The sequence below is a fragment of the Sardina pilchardus genome, chromosome 2 (genome assembly GCF_963854185.1).
Source record: "Sardina pilchardus chromosome 2, fSarPil1.1, whole genome shotgun sequence".
Classification (NCBI taxonomy): Eukaryota; Metazoa; Chordata; class Actinopteri; order Clupeiformes; family Clupeidae; genus Sardina; species Sardina pilchardus.
Window position 1 is genome coordinate 709,136 of NC_084995.1, and position 25,072 is coordinate 734,207.

Consider the following 25,072-nt stretch of genomic DNA (forward strand, 5'->3'; position numbering starts at 1 on the left):
TACCGGTAGCCTATGCCTATGTCTCACAACGAAACACGCAGACGGCCTGTCTCCAGTGCACGTCTGCCCCAAATAAAGTCCTCTGCTTTGAACAGCCTAAGCAAATAAAAATAATCTAGCCATAATTTGAGGATATATGGTATAGTTTAGCATAGACCTTTGAAACTATAGAGGTTTGGTTTAGCATAGTACCTACTTTTAAACAAACACTTTTTTTTCTGTTTCACCGTTCATGTGCCATTTGCCTAGTTGTAGCACCTGCTATTTAACCGTTAACATTAAATGAACGCAACCATCTCATGCATTCAATTTAGAAGATGACTGTGACAAGGGGCAGACTGGCTCAGAGGCTGGCAGTACATGTCTTAAGCCTACCTTACACTGACAAGATTTGGGAAAGATTCTTGAAAGATTGTAGTCTTAACTAATGCCCCTCATTCAGACTTTACTCAAAAGACAGTCTTTCAAGAATCTTTCCCAAATCTTGTCAGTGTAAGGTAGGCTTTAGTCTACCTCTAGCCTCTCTTTTCACTTCTGAACTGAATTAAAGTTGATGCTACTTGATCGATTTGTTATTTTCTCCAAATGAGAGAATCGATAAGAGAATCGATAAAGAACCGAATCGTTTCGCAGAATCGAAAATGGAATCGGAATCGGAAAAATCTTATCAATTCCCATCCCTAGTTGTGGCTGACACATACATTCAGGAAACTTGACCGAATTTGGTGGGCATGTGTGTTGCTCATGCACATGCCCACCAACACGCACATGTTGCTTTGTTAGATTCCGAAATCTCACAGGTCTCCGCACCGCAGGTGCTCGGGCCCGCCATCGCCGCTTGCGGCTATATTTTGGAGTTGAACTTGAACACGCCTATTGTCATTCCAAACAACCACTTCAAGAAGTGCAGTATGGAACGAAATTGCGTTGCATAGGACCACCATAAAAACAGCAATAAAACACCATCAGCTAGAAGAATACAAGAATACAATAAAATAAATAATCTATAATGTTGTAAAAAATATATATATTATAAATAAGATAGCTAGCATTCTAGGATGACAGATATTGATGACCCACACATACTCATACATATCCATATACATATCATATGCACACATACACACATCCATCACAAACTATTAACGAGACATTTTAGCGAATATTCACGTTGGGACGAGCGTTCGTTTTACAGATTTTAAAAAGTAGGCTAAAACACGTCCTGTCAAAAGGACACTTGGACATCAAAGGGGCAAAAGGGCAGGATCTAGCCCCCCTTCTCTGCACGTGCCTGATTGACTCCCATTGACTCTGAACATTTCTAAACGAAACGTCAATGAAGTAGCCTGACGAGCAGGGCTGTACGCTAAGCTTTTTCACTAGGAGCACAGGTGCTCCTAAATGAAAAAGTTTAGGAGCACAGAAAAAAAAATTAGGAGCACTTTGAAATTTCCTTGAAAACCTTCTTGCCTTAAGCAGGATACAGATCATTCACAGCAGTGGCAATCATAGTCTCTGCTCAAACCCTACACACACAGAAAATGGCTTGTCTTGTTTCTATTTCATATTTTGAATTCAGAATTTGTATACATTTTGTTAACAATTTATAGCATTTTAGGATCTGCATAATTACTTATAGCTTAAAATATTCAGTAAACTGAATTCTTCATATTGATTACACTTGTCTTTAATGATATTACAGGGGTGGTGTGTAGGTCTAATTGAGTGCCTGTCACTTTAAGATGTACGTGAACATAATTAGGTTTCATTCGGTTTTAGGAAAAGGGTCAAGCACAGTTCAAGGATACATCATGTTTTCATTAAATAACTTAAATGTTTCAAAAACTAACAAAGGTAAAGACAAATATTTCTGGTGTAATAGAAAAGATGAGTGTCCACTGTCCAGTAACGTTAACTTCTATGATTTAGGTAGCCTACCATGGCATGGCATCGTGAGTTGTCACTTTTTCCTTGGTCATGTTTTTTTTTTTTTTACTTTTTATTTATGAACACAGCACTGTATACTGACCCACAGAACAATCCTGTCAAGTTACAAGAAGATTACAGATGGCATGTGAGCCTCTACCAGCAATCCATGGACAGTACAGTGCTAGTATAGTTTTTTTTCACAGAAACAGTAAAGGGTTAAACAAGGAAAGAAAATGCTACAGAGGGAAAAACAGAAAATAAAACAAAACAAAAAATAAAAACAGCATGAGGTCATAGAGATAATGTGTACCGGTTATAATCAGAAAGGTATGATCAATTAGATTACAATGACAAATCTAGGTCATGTATGTAAATGGTCCATTTCCCCCATCTCTTCTCTCCAATCTCTTTTTGGAGCCGTATAGAATATGTCATCTGCTCAAGGAGGTGTAAATGTTTCACAATACCAACAAAGGTACTCACAGTAGGAGCGTCTTTCTGAAGCCAATATTTTGTGATAGCCTTTTTCCCAGCTGCCAACAGAATTTTTAAAAGATACTCATCGTCTCTGGACAATCCCTCAGGGAAATGGCACAGGTAAAGATAAATGAATGTTACATCCACACTAAGGCCCAAAACCTTAACAATGACTTCTGACACCTCCTTCCAAAAGGTCTGGATTGAGGGACACTGCCAAAATACATGGGCGTGGTCTACCATGTTTTCTCCACATTCCCTCCAACACCCCAACTGAGTGTCTGTTTGTTTACCTTTTTGTTTAGGAGTGATAAAAAAGCGAATCACATTTTTCCAACAAAAGTCTCTCCAACCAAATGAGTTCGTAGTAGAGGACTGTATTTTCCAAGCGTTCATCCACATGTCCTCTGTTATTTCAATGTCCAGTTCTTTTTCCCAGCGTTGCTTCACATACTCAGTGGAGTCCTTTTTAAGTGATGTGATGCCATGGTACAGTCTGCTTATCAGTCCTTTACAGTTCCTACTGTTATAGGCATCAACAAATATCTGGACCACAGTTGACAATTCCCTCTGGTTAGGATCCTTAACCTCTTTACCAAAATAATCAGAGATTTGTAAGTACCTGTAGAAATCCCCTTTACTCAGCCCATAAACCTGACATAGATGTTCAAAGCTATGAAGTGCCCTGTTTTTAACTATTGTGCATAGAGATGTAATGCCAAGATAAACCCATTGTCTATATCTGAGATCATACAATGACGGCTTGTAGTCAGGGTCGTACGCAGGCCACCTGAGTAATTTTACCTCTCGCTGAAGCTGAGAGCGTTTAACTACGTCAGCCCATATCTTCAATGATAAGTTCACCCATTGGCTCTCTGTCTGTGATTTTTCCTTATCATTGTCGACACAGCCTATTAATGATTGTATCGGAGCATCTGTCAAAGATGTCTCTATATCTTTCCATTTGGCTTCATAAGATGGGTTACACAGGCATATAAGTGGCCTTAGCTGAGCTGATGTATAGTAATCCTTTAAGGATGGGAGAGCCAAGCCCCCCTTTTCCTTTGATAGCTGAAGTGTGGAAAATTTTACTCTAGGCCTCTTTTTATTCCATATGAATAGTGAAATATGTCTATTCCATTCTCTGAATTGTTTTGGGGGAATATCTATAGGAAGTGACAAAAAAAGATACAGTAATCTAGGCATGATGTTCATCTTGACTGATCTAATTCTATCGCCAAAATCAAGGGGGAGCAGGCTCCATCTATCTAGGTCATCATATATTTTTTTGTTTACACAATTGTAATTAGATTTGAATAACTGAGACAGGTCTTTAGTCAAATTTATTCCTAAGTATTTGATTTGGGTGGAGTACCAATTGAACTTATATTTGGTGGTAAATTCCTGTGTAGGGGTGAAATTAAATGTCATAACCTGGGTTTTATTAACATTAAGGACATATCCTGAATATTTTCCATATGTTTCCAGCATATCCATTAAAACCGGGAGGCCAGTGGCTGGGTCAGTCAATGTGACGAGTACATCATCGGCGTACATGCTTACTTTATATTCCTCTCCTCCAATGAAAATACCTTTTAGTTTCGCCTCCTGTCTTATTGCTTGGGCCAGAGGCTCAATAAACAAGTTGAAGAGACTGGGGCTGGCAGGGCAGCCCTGTCTACATCCCCGCTCCAAGCTAATGGGATCTGAAAGGCTGCCGTTAACCTTGATCCTTGCTATTGGAGAGGAATAAAGCGCCTGAATACCACTTATAAATGTATTCCCAAAGCCAAATCTTTGCATTACTGCATAAAGGAACTCCCATCCAACTGAATCAAACGCTTTTTCCGCATCCAGACTCAAGATGATAGCCCTGGATTGTTCTTTGTTAATGTTTTCAATAATATGGAGAGATCTCCTGATGTTATCTTGTGTTTGTCTATCCCTGATGAATCCTGTTTGGTCCTCATCTATTAAGTTATGCATTGCGGTTTCCATTCTCTTTGTCAAGATTGTAGCATAAAGCTTATAGTCTGCGTTTAGTACACTGATTGGTCTATACCCTTTGCAATCCATCCTGTCCTTCCCTTCCTTGGGGATAACTGATATGAACGCCTCTCTCCAAGATGGCGGAGGAGATCCCTCCTCTAATACATAATTAAAGCAGATTTCCAGTAGAGGTACCAAATGTTCCTTCATGGTTTTGTACCATTCTGGGGGAAATCCGTCTATGCCAGGTGATTTATTATTGTTCAGACTTGAAATAGCTTTGCTTATCTCTTCCTTTGTTATAGGTAGACTGAGTTTTTCGTTTATTTGTGTGCCAATATTAGGAAGGTCTAATGAATCTAGAAATTCAGTTATTGTCTGTATGTCTGCCTGGTCTCTTTTGGAGTATAAGGATGTGTAGTATTTCTCAAAGGCTTTTTGTATGTCTTCTAGATTTTTAACAGTCTTGTTTGTGACAGGGTCTTTTATTTTATGAATTGTATTTTCTGCTTGCTGCTTTCTGAGTTTCCAAGCTAGTAGTTTTGCTGCTTTAGGTCCAGCCTCAAAATACCTTTGTTTCAAAAATCTAATTTTTTTCTCCACCTCCTCACTAAGTATTTTATCTATATCCTGCTTAATAATCCTTATTTGTTGCATAATGACTGGGTCTTTATTGGTTATGTGAGTTTGTTCAAGGTCTTTTAATTTTTCTTCTAGATCTAACAGTTGTTGTCCTTTTATCTTCTTTGATAAAGCTGTCCTGGCTATAATCTTACCTCTCAAGACAGCCTTAGACGCATCCCATAGTATGCTAGGGTTTACGGTCCCATTATCATTTTCTTGAAGGTATATACCTAATTCTCTTTCCATTTCTGACACAAAAGTAGTATCATTTAACATTCCAGAGTTTAATCTCCAGAGTGTTTTGCGCCTACTGCCTTCAAAATGCATAGTTATATGGACTCCTGCATGGTCAGAGAGGACCCTCTGGCCTATTTTACAATCTTTGAGTCTATGCAGATCCTTGTTATACATAAAGACATAGTCTAGTCTTGAGTGAGTTGCATGTCTACCTGAGTAGAAGGTATACCCAGGTGCTGAGCCATGCACTGCTCTCCACACATCATTGAGTCCCAGTTCTCTTAAGGCCTTATTAATCAATTTTTCAGTATGGTTCCTTTTCCTGTTTTTATTGGTTGTGTCTAGATAGGGATTAAGGAGCACGTTGAAATCACCAGCACAAATAAGAGTTCCATATGTCTCTGATGCAATCAGATCAAAAACCTTTTTAAAAAAAGGTACCTCACTCCCTGGGGGGGCATAGATGTTAAATAAAGTCACCTCTCTCTGGTCTATTTTGCCCTTAACCAAAACAAACCTGCCTTCTTTATCCCTTATTTCAGATATAAATTCAAATGGAGTTGAGTTTGAAATGAGTATTCCAACCCCCCTTTTCCTGCCATTTTTGTAGGATGAAAAGAAAGCATTTCTAAAACCCATCTTTTTAAATTTTTCATGTTCATCTCCAGACATGTGAGTTTCCTGCCAGAACACTACATTTATCCTATCCCTTTTAACCTTGGCTATCATCTTACTGCGTTTTATAGGATTGTTAAGGCCATTCACATTCCATGACAGTATATTATAATATTGATAATGCATTAACCATACCGTTGATATCCCGTGATTGTACATTCCAAGACCTCAAACAAGAAAAAAAACAAAAGGAAAAAGAAAAGGGGGGAGCTATGTGAACTATAGTACAAGTCATAGAACGGAGCTTCCAACAGAAAAGGCGACATATCACCTTTAGAAAGGGGGAGGGGCAGCCACTAGGTGGGGTCCCTCGGTAAGCTAGCGCTAAAACAAAAAAGTTTTGTGGCAGTCTGTTGACGATGCGTTGGTATCAGCAATTCCAGTATAATCACAAAAATAAGGAGGGCTAGTTGGGCATCAATTCTCCTCTTCGGGGGTGTCCGTATCCTTCCTACTGTATTCCTGCAGTCTCTCTCTCACCTGTTGCTGGAACTTCTCCCTTCTGGGTCGGGTCTCCTGAATCACCTCCCACGGCAGTAATTTGGCCAGAGTTTCCTCTGTGAAAGCCGCCGCCTTTCTCTCACAAGTGATCTCGCCCACATCGAATCCACGTCCTCTCAAATCCTCCGCTGCTTGTGTCGCGTTATAGTATGTGACCGTACCCGTTTTGAGATGAACGCGCATTCTGGTCAGTGGAGTCTGGAAGCGAATTCCGTGTTCCTTCAGGGCTTTCTTAATAGGGACATATTCCTTCCTCTTTTTTTGGACGGCCTCGGCATAGTCATGGTCGAAATAAACTCGCTGGTTATTGTGGTTAAGCCCTTTCTTCTTCCAAGCAGCGTAGAGAATTCTTTCTTTGATAGTGAACTGGAGAAAACGAACCACCATTGAGCGTGGTGGAGCATCTGCGGATGGTTTCGCTGCTAGGGCGCGGTGTGCTCGCTCAATCCCCAGGTCACTGCTCCAGTTCGGGTCAATGTCCTCACCCAGCTGCGTCTTAATCATGTTCTCTACAAACAACGTTGCAGAAGTGCCCTCTGCCTCCTCTGGAATTCCATATATTCTGATATTATTCCGTCTTGAGTGGCCCTCCATCTCCGTCACTTTATCCTGCAATGCTCGCTGGTCTGTTAGCAACTGGGTGAGAGCACCCTTGACTCCAATGTCCCACCGCTCTGAATCTGCCATGTTGTGTTCTATCTCTCCAACCCGCCCGGCTACCTCTTCAATCTGGCCTGACACATCTTGGAGCTTTCTGTGTATTTCTGAAGTGAATTCGTCCATTTGTTTTTTAATATCTTCCCTAAAGCACTTACTAAATTCCTGAAAGTCGCTTTTAAGCTCGGCTTTGAGGGTTTCCATTCCTTTAGCTAGGACTTCGCTCACTGTTTCCCGAATTGCGGCCATGCTTTCATTTTCGCCTCGTGCTTCATTTTGCTTCTCTCCATCTCCTGTCTTTACATCAGGTTCTCGCCCTCTCGTAGCCGTCCTTACTTTCTTGAGTTTGTCCGCACTCATTCTAACAACTTTATTTGTGACAAAATAAATGAATTATATAATATTGAGTGCGAAAAGTTAAGCTGATACCGGAGCTCAGATATTATGCTGTCATCTCAACTCTCGCGCCACCGGAAGTCCCCTTGGTCATGTTTAATTGGCTGGCTGCTTAACTTACTCTACCATGACTCGTCTTGGAGTTTGGTAGGCTATATCTGTTATATCCAATGAGTGACAACCAGTGCTCAAAATAAAACGTTACGGTATTCTCCTGATAACGTTAGTGGAATGGATTTAATGTGAACGTAACCTCCTTACAAAGACGCAGAGTGGCTATATGATGCGCATATTTGCAATGAAAATGTTCCGCCTTTTTAAAGCAGGTGTAGCCTACACCAAATCGTGGTTAAATCCATCATTTCGACAACAGAATCAGTCGGATTTCTTTCATAGAAGTCAACCAGGCCTATGTCAAATGCAGGCTGGGGTGACGCTAACACGATTTCCACACCGTGTTTATCAACCGTGATAATATTTGAAATGAACACAGTAATGTAGGCTATATAGTCAACATTCTTATCATGGTTTGCCGTTTCAACGGTAATTGCTACAAAGTCACCAACTGATAACGAACAGATTGAAGAAAAAGAAGAATGGTTTTGGAGTGACATTTCTTGCGTGTGTGAGAGACAGCGAGGTTGATGCTGAAAGCGTGAGTTTCCAGCCAGGAGCGTTAGAGTTGTCAACTATGAAATTTGTATACAGATGCGCAAAAATTGTACTAGCCTATACTTTGATCCACTTGGTGTGGATTTTTAGGAGCAAAATGCGAATAAAAGGGTTGAATTCAGTACTCGCACCTGTGCTCCCATTTCATATTTTCAATTAGCACTAATATATATCTACTCGCATTTGCGACGAGGTGCTCGCAGTGTACAGCCCTGCTGACGAGCCAGACCCACATCAAGATGTAGGGTCTGGACACTCACCGTAGACAGGGCTCAATCGGAGGGGTGGGATAAACAGTTGTCTTTCAAATTCCCTCCCCGCAATAGGATAACGCTAAACGAATCATCTTCTTGTTTTCAAGTAGCAGGATGCATAACCTTCCCTCTCCATGCATTAGGATAACGCTAAACGAATCATCTTCTTGTTTTCAAATAACAGGATGCGTTACCGTAGCAACTTCTGGTCGCATGTCAGTCACCATTATGTTAAGCCCACCCACCGACTCTATACATGCTGTGATTGGATCGCTGGTGCTTCGGGTTCTCAGCTCCCTGGCTCAATGGATCTTGCCTAGACTGCCCCGCCAGCCAAATTACATTTGCTGCCGCTAGGGGCGTCTAGATTTCTAGGCTATCAATGAAGTGCTTTAGGCGGGGATCACTACAGCGGCAACGCTCAGACCATAATAATAAATCTAAACATTCTATCTCGTTCCTCCTAAGTTCAATCTTTGTTGCAACGTCCTTAGACGAATCTGATTCGTTAAAATACCTAAACATTCCCCTGTAGCCCCCCTTTTCTGCACGTGCCTGATTGACTCCCATTGACTCTGATTGAACATTTCTAAACAAAACGTCAATTAAGTGCTTTAAACAAATGCCACTGATTTCTGCCAACAATCATTTCACTTTGATAATAAACTACATTTTTGTCCGATATATACAGCAAGAATTACACAATTTTATTATCGCAACGTGGAGAAACTTACGGGAGAACAAAAACATGACATGCATGACCTGTTCAATTGAATTCCCCATATTGACCCGCCGTCACCTAACGGCAGACGCTATTTCTTAAATGTCAGAGTAATGACATTCAAAAGGGTAGGCCTAACTTCATAATACACCACCATTAATAAAGGAATGAAGTATGAAAAGAAAAACACAATGTATTATTAGATGGATCACCAAAAAGACCTTTTGCCGATTTTCAATAGCGCAGCTTTTACAACCATAGCCTAATAATGGGTGTTAAATATTCCATAACCACTAGATGGCAGCATGGTGTTACATTGTAGTTGTAGGCCGAGCGCAATTTTAAACAACACATCCCATAATGCACCAGTGGGCATGCGGCGTTATGTTTATGGCGAAGGCGGTTTATAACGTAACTAGACAATCTTTGGTGTAATTTTACGAGAGCACAAAAAAAGCCATTGGTTAAGAGAATATTCTCCTTACAGCATCTGTGAAGTAGCCAACAGGAAATGTCACCGTACACCCCACCCCACCACCATCTTATGTCCGCATTCGCCCCCTAGCTTTTGCTAATGTCACAAATTAATTCTCAAGATACAATTTTATTAGGAAACCTGTATGCACTGTTCATATAGGATTACGTCGGCTGGTGCCGTTTTTCTTTTCTTTTTTTCTTTCTTTCTTTCTTTTTGTTATTTTTAGCTAACTGGGAGCAGAGAATGTCCGGAAACGAACTCTGCCGGCAGGTAACGATGTGCACTTGTCCCAAGGCACCACCCTTACTTCCTGGGCAGATGATGATCATCACATGCAAGTTTTGAAAAGCAGAGCCCTTTTCCACCGCTTACGGTAAGTGCAAGCAGTTATGTGGCCCAAGTTATAAATTACATAATAATATGTTACGCGTGTAAGATCATAAGGAGAGTTAATGTTAGGTTTTCATCTGTTCCTTACTCTTTGTAAAGTTGGACAGATTACGGTCAAACAGTATGGCTAACGTTACCTAGACGGAGGGTAATTAACGGCAGGTGTTAGCATGTTTTCTAACTGTTTTATTGTTGCTTCCTTGAATTATTTGAACATAAAATAATTTGATATAGATAAAATGTTAACGTTCAAGAATGTGGGAACAGTGGACATAGTGATTGTTATTTGCATTAGCTAAACTGAACGGTGAGCACCTGGAATTAGCATGGCTAACAAGCCTGCAAACCAGACGAATCTGCGCGCGCATTTCAAGAGTAGCAGCTACTCTTTTGCGTATTGGTTTGGTTCCAGCTAACGTTAGCTGCTACGTATCGGGGAGAATAGGAAATTCATGGATTTCATCAGGTCCCTTTCCACAGGTGTATACAATCAAGCACCTTGATTATCAATGCAGACTGCATGGTGCTTGATTAATACACCTGTGGAAAGGGACCTGATGAAGCCCATGAATACTTATTAACAGGGAAGGTTGCCCAAGACGTTGCTTATGCACCTAATTTGCCTCTACAAAATCCATCAACTTCACATCGCTTTTATTACTGTGGTTGTTCATTCTTACATCCTTTCACTGTTAATAAAATCACAAACATTACATCCCTGTAGAAACACTCTCTCACTTCAAAGGAGATTATGCTCTGTGTTTGTGTGCAGGTGATGGATGGGGGTGGGGGGTTCTTCAGCTCTTTGAGGGAGGTGGCAGTTTAATTGTGACCTGTTGATTTCAGTGCTGCTCAGAGGTGTGAATGCTGCTGCTGGTTACATCACTTCATATGGCCTTCCCCCCTGGATCTACTGCTATGAGGACCAACTGACCACACATCACCTGGGATCTCCAGAGGAGGTATGATTTCAGATACTGCTTATTCTCCTAGTCAGCATGTTGTTGAATCATACATGTAGGCATTTGTATTGTATTGGACATGGCAGGGGTTTAGGAATGCAAGGGTGAGTGTAGACCCTCCAGTCTGTGAACAGTGTGTGAGGAGCTGTCATCACCTCTTTTTTGCCCACTTATTGTTGAGAATATACAGTTTATCATCAGTCGATGGCAGGATAAAGCAGATGATGACATGGTTGAATGAGAAAATGTATTGGAAAGAAAAAGCAGTGACCCTGAACAACAGAATGTTGCCAAAGCAGTTGTTACTCTAAGCTTTTGTGAGCCCATTTTCCTTGATATGATGGTAGACAATGGAGATTGAGAGTCAATTCTGGTAAAAATAACACCACAATCAAATGTAAAAGTAAGATTGCTCCTTTCCATCAGCTTGACATTGTAGTCGTTCTTATTGTTATTTTTTTTGTTTGTTTGTCTACATCCCTTGCACTGTTATGTGTGCACACATAGTGTAGAAGCGGGTGCGCACATCTGAGTGTTTTAAAGTAGGTGCTGGACTCAAAAAAGGCAACAGTAAAAAGAACAAAAAAGTCTGCACACTAAGGCTCCAATATTATTTCTTTCTTTCTTTTATTCACCACATTGTGACGTTTCGGGCCAACAGCCCTTCCTCAGGCTTCCTCCCAGACGCACACACGCACGCACACACACACGCACGCACGCGCGCGGTTCGGTGTGTAACAGTTTCCGCTTATTTTCTCTAAATAACATTTATTTATGAGTAGTATGTTGTTCATGTTGCAATCATTACTTGGAGCAATTCAACTATGAACCATAAAATGTGTGTTTAGATTGGATATGTGCAGCAAACAAGTGAATCTCTTACTCTTCCATTGACTTCCATTGTATTAAAAGAGCACCCCATGTGGTGCAAAGTGGTACTGCAGATCCAATGCAAGTTCAGTGGATTTATAGAGAATATTTTCCAAAAATCATATCTCCAATAAAGAAACTCAGCAACAAGCCCAAATGTTGGACAGATGATCCTCACATACAGAATGCGATATGGTAAAATTTAAAAAAATCCTGTTAACTGTCCACATGGTGAAATGATAGCACAAAAATGTCCATGCATCAACTTTGGTTGTAATTGTTGTCATATTGTCAGAGCATTTTGTTTTAATTGGGCTTGATTTTCAAAAAGCCCAATTAAAACAAAATGCTCTGACAATATGACAACAATTACAACCAAAGTTGATGCATGGACATGACCTTATAGTCCATATATGAGTGGGAAAAAAACCTGATGAAATTTGTGGCACGTACCTTTCGAATGAGAAGCCTTCAAAAGTGATGTCTTTTCACATAATGAATTTATAGCCATTTTCAGAGCTTTGCAGAGGGGAAATTACACAAGACACGTCTCATCTGATTAGATTTCTTAATTCAACAGGAAAATGTGCTTCCATTCACGTAGTTTCACTGATGTGTGTGAAATACCAAAAGAACCAATAACGTTGCAAGTTGACCAAAAAGGAATGTTCATCACAATGCTTAAAATAACTTGAAGCTTCAAAGGGCTGTAGATTTTAAACCATTAGTGATCCAGGTATACTATTTCAGATTTGTGCATAGGTCTAGTCTACAAACACCTGTGATTTATTTCAGATTTTTTCGGAGAGGGTCACTTTCCGGCACTGGGTGATTTGACACGGAATGACCCAGTTGCACAAAATTAAAGTTATACATTGAGAATGTTTTTAACACAATACAAGCCCCTGTCATTTCCTAAAGGTATACTTCACCGATTAGCATTAAGCTTTGTATCTTTAGAAAACCATGTTTTTGAATGGTCATGCATCATTTCCTCAGTTTGCCTTGAGATGGGAGAAATACGGATTTCAATGAAACCCATGAATATGACTTTCAATTATGTAAAATGATGATTTTTACGTCATTGAAAGCAGGAAGTCCAACTTTGAAATCCGTATTTCTCCCATCTCAAGGCAAACTGAGGGAATGATGCACGACCATTCAAAAACATGACTGGTTTTCTAAAGACACAAAGCTTAAAGCTGGACATACACTGTGCGATTTTTTCAATCGCGGTATTCTGCTGCTGCTCATACTGTACGAGTGAATTCGCAGGGGCAGCTCACGATTCCTGTTCTCACACTACACGATCCGATGGTCGGATGCGATTTGACTGCTCACACTATACGTCCATATCGCAACTCGTCGGACTCTTTTATCTGGAACTTTATCAGCTGTGCTGCCATGCGGCTCCGTGTTGTCTAATTGCTTTCAGTGTTGCCAGGTCACGTGAGGAGAAATACGCAGCAGGTCTCTGAAAATAAGCCATAATAAACATACAACCCCAAAAGGCTATAGCATCCCCTTCCCGAACCCCTTTTACATTTCTGGGGTGGTCATAGAGGAGCCTACAGTGAGAGTCGACTCAGCTGCATAGCTATGTTCAAAATGCCCCCTGTGTAGTGTAGGCGCTGAGTGCAACTATAGCAACTTCACACAAAATCAAGCCCAAGTCACTTAAAATAAGCAGACTATGGCAACACCGTTTGTTTTGTTGTCCGTATCTGTGTTCGCGCATGTGTAGTGTGACAGGTTGAGGTAAATCGGCTCAAACAGTGCTTCAGCAGTACGATAGACTCACGAGGGGCGACCAGGATTTCAAACAAGTTTGATATTCTCCCGATCGATCGGGAGGTGGTCGTGAGGTGGTAATCGCTTCTCGTTACCCCACGTATACTACACGATGCGAGACGCACGACTGAGCCAAAATTCGGCCCGATCCCCAAAATAGTCGCACGACTCAAAAATCGTGGCAAAATGGGCCAAAAAACGCACAGTGTATGCCCAGCTTAATGCTAATCGGTGAAGTTTGGTAGTGAACGTTTTTTAAACAGGCTCCATCAAACCCAAACATAGAACAAATAATTAGTCCATTGGGTTATATGATGATTTAGCTATTTTAGGCCATGTTCATGAAAAAAGCAATCCTTCCACCTTTGTTTTGTGCAATTTAACAGTAACCTGGATCAGTGTCCCAAACATTCCCCCCATGAGCCATCTTCTACACCCTGACTTGGCTGCGTACCCCACCATCCGACATATTAAAAAGTAACACATTCTATTGACGTATTCCAGGTGTGGGTACCTGATCTGCATGGCGCGTCATCAAACACATTCTGATTGGTCTATTAGCCATTACACATTAACATTATACAATTTCATTGGTCAGAATGTTGTTTGCTGTTCGATAATTCGCCTGAGTTTACTGATTTCTGTTGAAGGACCCAACGTACAGGAACGCGCGAGCGTCTTTGAAAATATTAAAGTAGCCGGCTAGCCGACTACTAGCTACCACAACACGTAGATAAGCATACTGTTTTACCTACTGGATTTGTGAATTAAACTAAGAAAACATTATTAAATATTATTAAATATTAAATCATCAATAAGCCTACCCAGCTAGCCACCAAACAACGATGCAATGTTACCTTTTTTGTAATTTCAAACACTGATACACTGTATTTACCTACCGTTTTCGTCGTGAGAACGTTTTCAATTTCTCAAAGAAAGCATTTGTTGCAGTATTTGATTGCAAGCTACTTACCTGTCAAAGCTTGAAACATAGAAGTAGCCTACCCAGCTAGCCACCAAACATCGATGCACTGCGTTATCTATCGTTTTTGTAATTTAAACAAACATTGATACACTGTGTTTACCTACCTTTGATGCCACAAGGAACTACCGTTTTCACAAAAAAGCATTGATTGCAGTATGAAATTGCACATTTCTTCTAACCTGACAAACCTTGAAACATCAAACATCGATGAACTGCGTTACCTAATGTCTTTGAAATGTAAACAAAGAAAGCATTTGTTGCAGCATTACATTACAACGTCTTCTAACTTGTCAGTCTGTAGGCTCTATATCTTATCCTGGACTGCCATATACTGGATAGAAAAGGCAACAGCCTAGTAATTATGTGAATAAAAATCTACATGTTTGATTTATACCACAGTGGAAACTTAAATCATTTGTATTTCTCATGCTAAAAATCTGAAATCAAAGGGGACATAATAATTGAATTGATTAGCTATTCATGTAAAATGTAGCTTGTCCATACATCTGGAAATCCATTACCACCAATGTCAAACAAATCAATTCCAGAGAAAACAACAGTTGACATGTTTATTAGTGTGTAAAGCGTTTTACAATGTGTGTTGCATCTTCAAGTTTCAGTGTCCATGTCTCTCGCTCTCGCGGGCCATATGAAATGAGGTGGCGGGCCGCAATTGGCCCGCGGGCCTTGAGTTTGACACCTATGTGTAGACTATGCGTGCAACTTATAGTATAGAAGTAAACCCCCTCGCCTTGACCCACTTTCTCTCTCTCTATCTCTCTCTCTCTCTCTCTCTCTCTCTCTCTCTCTCTCTCTCTCTCTCTCTCGTGTGTGCGCTCAATGGACACCCACCCCTTGATATATGCACATTTAATAAAACATTCACAATCGTGAAAAGCAATGACGCATAAAAGACGACTAGCTAAATTATTATGAAATCCGGTCAGCATCATTAGCATGCTGCACATTTGATTAAAACTCTTGCATTCTAGTTGACTGATCAACTCCAAGACTCAAAAGGGCCTGTTCCAAGGACACCAGAGTAATGTATGTAAAGTATTACCAGAGAATCCGTAGACGGGCTCTGGTAATACCCTACCTTGAAACTTACAATATTTTGAGGCTTTACCAGACAGCTGAATTAAAGAGGTAGGCCTAGTTGTAATACGAATGGTAGGCTACAATCTGCATAAAGTGTGCTGTCATGAATGTCAGAAATTTCAGGATGTAGAAAATATAAAGAGAATAAAAAATATTTATATGTACACACACACATATTCTTTATATATTGTGTTTCAAATAAAGACAAGCTTTTTCTACACCTTATTGTTTAAAAAATACACATTGAAAGGAGAGCGATACAAAGGTGACCTTTTGGCGTTAAAGGTGATGCAATGAAAAATGTGGGTGCACCTAAATTTTGTGCTGGTGCACCTAAACAAAAATTAGGCGCACCAGTGCAACCAACGCAAAAAAGTCTGGAGCCCTATGTTTAACTAGTCATTTGCAACTTGATTTGTTTACGCCCTGATTGTATGTTATTTACAGCAGTATTGTTTTGGTATTGAGAAGGCAGTTGCCTGACTATTTGCACTATTTGCACTGTCACTCGAATACAAATGTGCTTTGGTAAGCTGATCAGTCAAGAGTGTAGTTTTCATATATTTTTTTGCTGTGGACCTTTATTCTTAGAGTTCTTAAAAAGGTCTTAAAAGTCATTAAATCTGTTGATCAAAAATGTGCAGATACCCTGTTCTATTGTTAAAGTTACTTAGTTTCAGTAACTCTCTTACAGTCGTGAGTAGGCTAGGCTATGAGGAGTTTGGTCGTTCGGTTATTCTTTGACAAATAAAACATTCCATGCCATCGTGAATTTGAACTTCGGCAATGGTTCGTTTTGATGCAGCGCATTGTTCCACCTTGAAACGCTACGCATAGTCTGTCAGGTTATCTGTGTAGGCTAACCAGCAACTGTTGCGTGGGCCTACAACATGTATTTCATGATCAAATTATAGCATTGCATCGGGGGAAGTGAATCCGTTAAATATGCCATTTTATTGAGTCATATTTCTCATTCAAAATAACAGAGCAAAGCGAGTGACAGAGAGAAAACAGAAACCGTAGTATGCCAGCAATAAACGTTCTCTCAAAACATCGCGCTGCCCGTGTTGTTTGCAATCAGGACACAACAATTGAATTAAACTAATTGTATCGTTAATGTTTGCTCGCATTGCGGTTAGGACATAGTTTATATTTTTTACGACCATCTTTTATCTGCTGACTGCTTGGAGCAGCGGAGCAAAAGCAAAGGCTATATCCTTAGAGCAACTGTTCTCACGGCAAATATACAGCGAGTATTTGGCAAATAGCCTAGATATTATTCATGCTTTTAAGACATCATTATCATCTAGCCATGATACATTTCAATAGCCTGACTCTCGCCAGACCCTTGTAGTTCTGCCATGCTCCACCAGAGGTGTTTCGCTGAGCTCCACACTAGAGATGCGCGGATGGGCCGCCCGCCATCCGCTGGTTGTTTTAAGGTCAATGGGTGATGCAAGGCGCTGCTGACACGAGGCTAGAAAGTCTAAAGTCCTACATTGGCTGTGTTGAAGCCTATCCACAGAATGTCAGCAGCGAACTCTGTCTCTGTCTCGTGAAACAGTCTCCAAATAAAACGCACATCAGCCTGTAGCATACAATTTTATTATTGCAATAAAAACGCAATTTGGCACATAATGTCAACATGCTGCTATTTAGCATACTAATTAATGGCTATTGCACTTGAGAGCGCGTCTTTTTCAGACAGACAGCGCAATTAAAATTATACCAGCAGGCCGATCGAAACAAACTATAGATATTAAAGAAACGCCAACGATATTAAAGAAACGCTGACGCCTGCTTGCCTTACACATCTAATGGTCAAAGTTTTCCGACCATTTTTTCTTTCCTTCTTCTTCTTTTTTTTTTGCTGTGGATGTTACTTGTAGAAGTTTAGCTCTTGCGTTCTGAACTTCTCACGCTGCCATTTGCCCGATGTCATATCACTCCATAATCTGTCTCTCTTTTAAATGCATAGGCTATTCCCTGAATGGTAGGCTACAATGACTGGCTGTTCTATATATAACTAATATCGAAACAAAATAACAAAATAATAAAGTTTATTTAATTTATTGCCTATGAATTTTATGAATTTATGCCTATGTACCGTGAATTTCCCCTGGGGATCAATTAAGTATCTATCTATCTATCTATCTATCTATCTATCTGTCTATCTGGCCTACCAAAGCGCTGCAACGTGACGCGACATGGGAGATGAATCATTGGTCAACTTGCACTGTAGCCTATTTTACTTATTTATTGCAGAGAAAATGCTGGCTACTTAATTTAAACTTTTTATTACCTTTAGTGTCTGTGTGCGCGCGTGAGAGCGGTTGCTCATAAAACATCGGAAAACACAAATTCCGCGACACAGATGAACCTTTATTCATATCTCTAGACAATGCCTATTTTATGTGCCAAATACAGGAATAAAAATAGGATAAATAAATATCCTAATGTAGGCATAGGCCTATACCACCTGTTTTGCAAAACATATAGGCTACATGTGCATCGTAAGTCTTACGGCTTAAGGCATTGTAAGGCTATCACACACACAAAACTTAATAACATATTGAACAAACATTCATTCTGACCAGGTTAAATTGCCTGTATAGATCACTCCAAGGAAATGTCAGCAACGTACTAACTTAGTGGCCTTGGCCTATATAGCCTAGGCAAATAGATGTGTGGAGGGTCAAACGGACAAGTCTATGCCCCAAATAGCCTATGGACTTTAGATCATCCCCACAAACTTTATACTGTATGTTTATAATGAAATATGCACAGTCGCACATAGGCTATATGAACGTAACCATCAAACTTATTCAGCTGACCGAACTCAAAAGCTTAAGGGTTTTTTTGTAGCCTAGGTAACGTAGGCTAATTGGTTTAATATGCCAGACCTTAGGTCTACTGAGAATTCTTCTTAGCATTATGCAGGAATAAAATAGCATCTACAGTGTCAGGATTCAGGCGAGAGCGCCTGGCCTCTATTACGCGCCCTGCTGCACTGAAGGAGCGTTCGCTCGCAGCACTTGTTGCTGGGATGCATAACATTCTCTTAGCAAGGTGCTGTACTCGTGTGAATGAATGGCCTTGTTTCTCCCAAAAGGAAAGTAGATTTTCCATCTATATGGAAGTTTGTAGAGGAATACTCCTCTACTTCATCCACAATTATTGTATCCTCCTCCCATTCCGTGAAGTCAATCCTTGGCTTTTTCGTTAGTGCGCCATCAGCAATACCTACAAAATACCGAAGAAATCTAATATTGATCCATGTTGGTAGGCCTACTACATAGACAATAATTTACACTAATCAATAAAAATAGCCTAATTAAACTTAATAGCCTAGGCAAAGCATCGACCCACCTTCGGCACCTTGCTCTGTTGCTGCCATGGGCTCGTTGACAGGGTTGCTTCCCTCTCCATCATGACTGAGACGGACGCCTTCCTCTGGTAGAAGTTCGCAAACTTGCCTAATCACTTCTCGTCTGTCCTCTTCTACCAGCATTTTCAGGGACTTAAATTTCGGGTGGAGAAAAGTGGCAATTTTATGAGTAGCAGTAGGGCACATCTTCTCATCAAGAAGGGCAGACGCACGAGAGCGGAGACTTTTCATGTAAGGTGGGTCTCCAAACTTGGACTCGCAGTGTTTTTTGAGCTTGACAAACCAGAGCAACATCATGTGAATGGTTGGGTAATGTTCTCCTTCAAGCTCGCTGATTGCTAACTTGAAAAGGGTGAGAAAGTCGATCAAGTGTGTGAGTTGATCCTGGTGGATTCCATCAAGGCAATGTTCTTGGTCTCTCTTCTCTAGCAGCTCTCTTATGTCTTGGTATTGTTTCTGTATTGATTCCAACATAGTAACTTTACTATTCCATCGCACATCACATTCTTGATTCACGGTGTGCTTTAGGCTGGCGATCGCACCGGTTCTCTTCAGGTATGCAACGAGCTCTTTGCAGTAATTGATCATGTCCACTACATCTTCAATGTCATCGGACTCGGAGTAACCCTTTGTACAGAAAGTATGTCTCAGTACTGTGTTAAGGATGTGTGCGGAGCACGGAATCCAGTGGTAGGACCGGAGTGCGGCCTTTATGTTCGAGCCCTGGTCACTGACAAACACTATTTTGTCAGTCTGTATTCCGTAGGACGTTAACACACTGGTTATCTGCTCGTGTAGGTTTTCACTGTTTTTTTTCAATGTAGGGTCAAATTCCACCGTTGCCAAAATGCGGTTTTCCAGCCTCCACTGAAAGATGTAATGACACGTAAGGACTGTGTATGATCTCTTTTTAAATTCATCCGTCCACATATCTGTGGTTACGGCAATACCACTGTTGCTGCTTAGAGCTTCCTGTATGGCCTCCGAAAGTTTCTGCTTATCAGTGGAAGCCTGTTTCTTTGCGCGATCGCACACAGTTTGCCTATGGGGTAAGATAGCACCAGCATCAACGGAACCGAACTTAGCTCCTATGTCAATCAGCGTCTGGGCCACTTGGTGGAATCCTTTAACAGATACTATATCAAACGGTCGGATATCAATAGTGCACAGGTCCACACATGCATCTGTCAGCTTGGATTTTACATCCTGTGGTACTCTGTTTGGATCTCTACGAACGAAACATGTCAATGTGTTCGTGGAGGTTTGGGGTTTAGCACACATGTGATGCACCATGTTAGACGTACCCGTCTTGTGACTGTCATGCACATAAACAGCTTCGCAGGTTTTGCAAATGACATAGCCTGCACTGGTGCCATCCTGATTGACCACTTCATAAAATTTATTCCAGGCAGCACTTTTCCGACCTTCTTTTTCCTTGGTTTTTAGTTCTCCCTTTTTCAATTTGTCACGTACCACCTTCGCCTGCGCTGCCATCTCTGATAAGCCTAAACAGAGCAGCATTGCATAGATGCAAATAGGCCAAATTACTGCCTGATGAAAATTTGACTATTTGAAAGTGTGCTGTTTTTTTTTCCGGATGTACCTAACACAATTTGACAATGTATATATTTTTTTCATTTGATTATTTCAACCGCCACCCGCCCGCATTTAATTAGAATATTATATTTCTTCACGTCATCCGCCCGATCCGCGGTTTAACCGCGGAGACCGCGGCTGTAACCGCCATCCGCGCATCTCTACTCCACACTAGGGTCTGGGCTCGAGGGCAATGCAAAGTCCTTCAAGGGAGCAAAAAATAATGAACCAATCAGGATCGCCGGAGGGGATTTCATAAATGTGACGTAGCGCCGAAGTGACTGATTCAAACAACAATGGCGGCGTGCAGCGAGGAGTCTTGTGCTGACATTGATTCTGCTAATTCTACCGTTTTGTTGAAAAGAATACGCCACCCCCAGGTGAAATTGGGTCACTCCCCGCAGTCCCTAGAGTTGGATGAGTGAGCCAAAGCCACTGTTCTAATCTAGAAACGGCCCGGTTAGCTTTATCTTAGCGTAGTCGCTGTATTCCAAAGTGTCCAGCTAGCATGTCGTTGGAAAATATTTGTTTTAATTATTTCTCGTAACCTGTACAACATTCACATTGAGTACAAATATCAATGCAAATTAACACGAAGGGATTTACTAGACCAATTTAGATTTGGAACTAGTTTCGGGCATAGCACTGCTGGCAGGCGCAAAGACACCACGCAGCACCTGAAAACCCTCAACTTCCGTCAATACAGTTATAACGTTAGCAATCATAACCTAAGGAAGGATGGAAATTATACTTCTGGCATGGATGATAAACACTGTTCTGCCTCTGTACTGAAAATGGATGGGACGGCTGTATCCTTCAGATGTAACAGCATCTTTCTCGCAGCATAGGCTACTGCATTTTCTCTTCCTAGTCCTCCGGTTAGAAGATTATGCTCATCGCAAACACGATATCGATTGATTTTATCCAATGGTGTTGTTGCAGGAATGCCGAGGGCAGCAAGCAAAATATTTCTTTGTTCCACTGGTTTTGGAATTCTGTGAAACATTATGTTCGTGTATGTCCTCTGCTTGTTATCGCAGACCTTCACTCAGCAAATAACCATTTTCCCTCAGTAGAACCCAAGAACCCAAGAACCCAAGAACACAAGAACACAAGAACCCTCTCTCCCAGGTCTCTACCTCCCTTTTCGCCCGCTGTTGCGTTTTCCCGCTCTTTTTCTCTTTTTTTTTTTTTTTTTTTTTTTTTTTAAAAAATGATGTATGTATTTATTTGTCTGTCTGTCTGTCTGTCTGTCTGTCTGTCTGTCTGTCTGTCTGTCTGTCTGTGGAACTAACTCTCTCGTCTGCTGTCTCCTAGGAAATCCGACTGCGCAGACGCCAGACCAGGCCACGAGGCCTCTCGCCCGAGTCCGGCGGTCATCCGGCGGTCAGCGTTCTTCTCTTGCCCCGCCCCTCCGCGGAGTACCGGCGTCTGGTGAGTCGCCCGGGGGGACGCCGGACCCCGTACGGTCGAGGGGTATCGCTTCTCGGCCTTTTGGCTAAGATCAAGTGTAGTATCTGTTCTTATCAGTTTAATATCTGATACGTCCTCTACCCGAGGACTATATATTAATCTGATTTTTGGAACAGGGAGACGGAAGAGGGGCTTGCTCCGTCCGCTCCACGCATCGACCTGGTATTGCAGTGACTCCAGGAACGGTGCACATCTCTTTGAATGTTGAAGAAAAGAACCCAAGAACCCAAGAACCCAAGAACCCAAGAACCCAAGAACCCAAGAACACAAGAACACAAGAACCCTCTCTCCCAGGTCTCTACCTCCCTTTTCGCCCGCTGTTGCGTTTTCCCGCTCTTTTTCTCTTTTTTTTTTTTTTTTTTTTTTTTTTTAAAAAATGATGTATGTATTTATTTGTCTGTCTGTCTGTCTGTCTGTCTGTCTGTCTGTCTGTCTGTCTGTCTGTCTGTCTGTCTGTCTGTCTGTCTGTCTGTCTGTCTGTGGAACTAACTCTCTCGTCTGCTGTCTCCTAGGAAATCCGACTGCGCAGACGCCAGACCAGGCCACGAGGCCTCTCGCCCGAGTCCGGCGGTCATCCGGCGGTCAGCGTTCTTCTCTTGCCCCGCCCCTCCGCGGAGTACCGGCGTCTGGTGAGTCGCCCGGGGGGACGCCGGACCCCGTACGGTCGAGGGGTATCGCTTCTCGGCCTTTTGGCTAAGATCAAGTGTAGTATCTGTTCTTATCAGTTTAATATCTGATACGTCCTCTACCCGAGGACTATATATTAATCTGATTTTTGGAACAGGGAGACGGAAGAGGGGCTTGCTCCGTCCGCTCCACGCATCGACCTGGTATTGCAGTGACTCCAGGAACGGTGCACATCTCTTTGAATGTTGAAGAAAAGAACCCAAGAACCCAAGAACCCAAGAACCCAAGAACCCAAGAACCCAAGAACACAAGAACACAAGAACCCTCTCTCCCAGGTCTCTACCTCCCTTTTCGCCCGCTGTTGCGTTTTCCCGCTCTTTTTCTCTTTTTTTTTTTTTTTTTTTTTTTTTTTAAAAAATGATGTATGTATTTATTTGTCTGTCTGTCTGTCTGTCTGTCTGTCTGTCTGTCTGTCTGTCTGTCTGTCTGTCTGTCTGTCTGTCTGTCTGTCTGTCTGTCTGTGGAACTAACTCTCTCGTCTGCTGTCTCCTAGGAAATCCGACTGCGCAGACGCCAGACCAGGCCACGAGGCCTCTCGCCCGAGTCCGGCGGTCATCCGGCGGTCAGCGTTCTTCTCTTGCCCCGCCCCTCCGCGGAGTACCGGCGTCTGGTGAGTCGCCCGGGGGGACGCCGGACCCCGTACGGTCGAGGGGTATCGCTTCTCGGCCTTTTGGCTAAGATCAAGTGTAGTATCTGTTCTTATCAGTTTAATATCTGATACGTCCTCTACCCGAGGACTATATATTAATCTGATTTTTGGAACAGGGAGACGGAAGAGGGGCTTGCTCCGTCCGCTCCACGCATCGACCTGGTATTGCAGTGACTCCAGGAACGGTGCACATCTCTTTGAATGTTGAAGAAAAGAACCCAAGAACCCAAGAACCCAAGAACCCAAGAACCCAAGAACCCAAGAACACAAGAACACAAGAACCCTCTCTCCCAGGTCTCTACCTCCCTTTTCGCCCGCTGTTGCGTTTTCCCGCTCTTTTTCTCTTTTTTTTTTTTTTTTTTTTTTTTTTTAAAAAATGATGTATGTATTTATTTGTCTGTCTGTCTGTCTGTCTGTCTGTCTGTCTGTCTGTCTGTCTGTCTGTCTGTCTGTCTGTCTGTCTGTCTGTCTGTCTGTCTGTGGAACTAACTCTCTCGTCTGCTGTCTCCTAGGAAATCCGACTGCGCAGACGCCAGACCAGGCCACGAGGCCTCTCGCCCGAGTCCGGCGGTCATCCGGCGGTCAGCGTTCTTCTCTTGCCCCGCCCCTCCGCGGAGTACCGGCGTCTGGTGAGTCGCCCGGGGGGACGCCGGACCCCGTACGGTCGAGGGGTATCGCTTCTCGGCCTTTTGGCTAAGATCAAGTGTAGTATCTGTTCTTATCAGTTTAATATCTGATACGTCCTCTACCCGAGGACTATATATTAATCTGATTTTTGGAACAGGGAGACGGAAGAGGGGCTTGCTCCGTCCGCTCCACGCATCGACCTGGTATTGCAGTGACTCCAGGAACGGTGCACATCTCTTTGAATGTTGAAGAAAAGAACCCAAGAACCCAAGAACCCAAGAACCCAAGAACCCAAGAACCCAAGAACACAAGAACACAAGAACCCTCTCTCCCAGGTCTCTACCTCCCTTTTCGCCCGCTGTTGCGTTTTCCCGCTCTTTTTCTCTTTTTTTTTTTTTTTTTTTTTTTTTTTAAAAAATGATGTATGTATTTATTTGTCTGTCTGTCTGTCTGTCTGTCTGTCTGTCTGTCTGTCTGTCTGTCTGTCTGTCTGTCTGTCTGTCTGTCTGTCTGTCTGTCTGTGGAACTAACTCTCTCGTCTGCTGTCTCCTAGGAAATCCGACTGCGCAGACGCCAGACCAGGCCACGAGGCCTCTCGCCCGAGTCCGGCGGTCATCCGGCGGTCAGCGTTCTTCTCTTGCCCCGCCCCTCCGCGGAGTACCGGCGTCTGGTGAGTCGCCCGGGGGGACGCCGGACCCCGTACGGTCGAGGGGTATCGCTTCTCGGCCTTTTGGCTAAGATCAAGTGTAGTATCTGTTCTTATCAGTTTAATATCTGATACGTCCTCTACCCGAGGACTATATATTAATCTGATTTTTGGAACAGGGAGACGGAAGAGGGGCTTGCTCCGTCCGCTCCACGCATCGACCTGGTATTGCAGTGACTCCAGGAACGGTGCACATCTCTTTGAATGTTGAAGAAAAGAACCCAAGAACCCAAGAAC

At 42.2% G+C, this 25,072-nt stretch overlaps 5 non-coding genes across 5 annotated transcripts; all 5 read left to right on the plus strand.

Annotated features, from left to right (window-relative positions):
- The first annotated feature begins 22,171 nt into the window (after window positions 1–22,171).
- Window positions 22,172–22,362, plus strand: LOC134075443 (U2 spliceosomal RNA). Its single transcript, XR_009938190.1, has one exon. It is a non-coding gene; the product is annotated as a U2 spliceosomal RNA (small nuclear RNA).
- Window positions 22,363–22,839: 477 nt separating this feature from the next.
- On the plus strand, window positions 22,840–23,030 carry LOC134075456 (U2 spliceosomal RNA). The gene has a single exon (XR_009938202.1). It is a non-coding gene; the product is annotated as a U2 spliceosomal RNA (small nuclear RNA).
- A 477-nt stretch (window positions 23,031–23,507) lies between these two features.
- Window positions 23,508–23,698, plus strand: LOC134075468 (U2 spliceosomal RNA). The gene has a single exon (XR_009938214.1). It is a non-coding gene; the product is annotated as a U2 spliceosomal RNA (small nuclear RNA).
- A 477-nt stretch (window positions 23,699–24,175) lies between these two features.
- LOC134075479 (U2 spliceosomal RNA) lies at window positions 24,176–24,366 on the plus strand. Its single transcript, XR_009938225.1, has one exon. It is a non-coding gene; the product is annotated as a U2 spliceosomal RNA (small nuclear RNA).
- A 477-nt stretch (window positions 24,367–24,843) lies between these two features.
- Window positions 24,844–25,034, plus strand: LOC134075490 (U2 spliceosomal RNA). The gene has a single exon (XR_009938236.1). It is a non-coding gene; the product is annotated as a U2 spliceosomal RNA (small nuclear RNA).
- Window positions 25,035–25,072: the final 38 nt, after the last annotated feature.